We start from the raw sequence: 896 nt of genomic DNA, 5'->3' as shown, positions 1-896 counted from the left end.
CACGTTGTGCACATGTACCCTAGAACTTAAAGTATAATAAAAAAAGAAAAAACTTGCCTTCCTGGAGGGTATTTGTAGCTAAAAATAAACTAGATTTCAACTTTGATTGCCACTAAAATACATTATAAATTATAAAGTATTACAAAAATACATATATAATATTAAGGCTATATGTGTATCTAAATTTTACCTAAATCTGAATTTGCTTTATTTGACAAAGTCTATAAACAACCCCAGGACAATAAAAATTTTATCCTCAGAAAGTTTGTACCAATCCCTTTTCATCCTATCCCCAACTGCACCTGCCTATGGGTTCCCAGCCTGCCCAGGCTCTGTAGCTTCTATACACCTCTTCCATTTCCAACTGCTCCTGTGTTGTATATTTTGTAATAAACAGTTCAACACAAGTACAGTGTTTGGCTGAGTTCTGTGAGTATTTTAATCAAATTCTTAAACTTGAGAAGGGGGTTATGGGAGTTCCCATTTCTTAGTAGCTCAGAAGTACATATGGGTACTTGTGGTTTGTGACTGACATCTGCAGTAAGAGCAGTGTTGTGGGACTAAGCTCTGGACTCTAGGGCCTGTGCGGACTTTGGGTGGCATGAGATGTAAAATGTTAAACAACTAGTTGGTGTTGGAGAACTGCTTTGTATTCCTCAAACTCTACAGATGTAGTGTTAGAAGAAAGACATCGGCCAGGCACGGTGGCTCACACCTGTAATCCCAACACTTTGGGAGGCTGAGGTGGGCAGATCACAAGGTCAGGAGTTTGAGACCAGCCTGACCAACATGGTAAAACCCCGTCCCTACTAAAAATACAAAAATTAGCCAGGCATGGTGGTGGGCACCTGTAGTCCCAGCTACTCAGGAGGCTAAGACAGGAGAATCACTTGAAC

The sequence above is a fragment of the Piliocolobus tephrosceles genome, chromosome 3 (assembly GCF_002776525.5).
Source record: "Piliocolobus tephrosceles isolate RC106 chromosome 3, ASM277652v3, whole genome shotgun sequence".
Lineage (NCBI taxonomy): Eukaryota > Metazoa > Chordata > Mammalia > Primates > Cercopithecidae > Piliocolobus > Piliocolobus tephrosceles.
The sequence above is the reverse complement of the archived record's forward strand: the minus strand, read 5'-3'. Positions refer to the sequence as shown.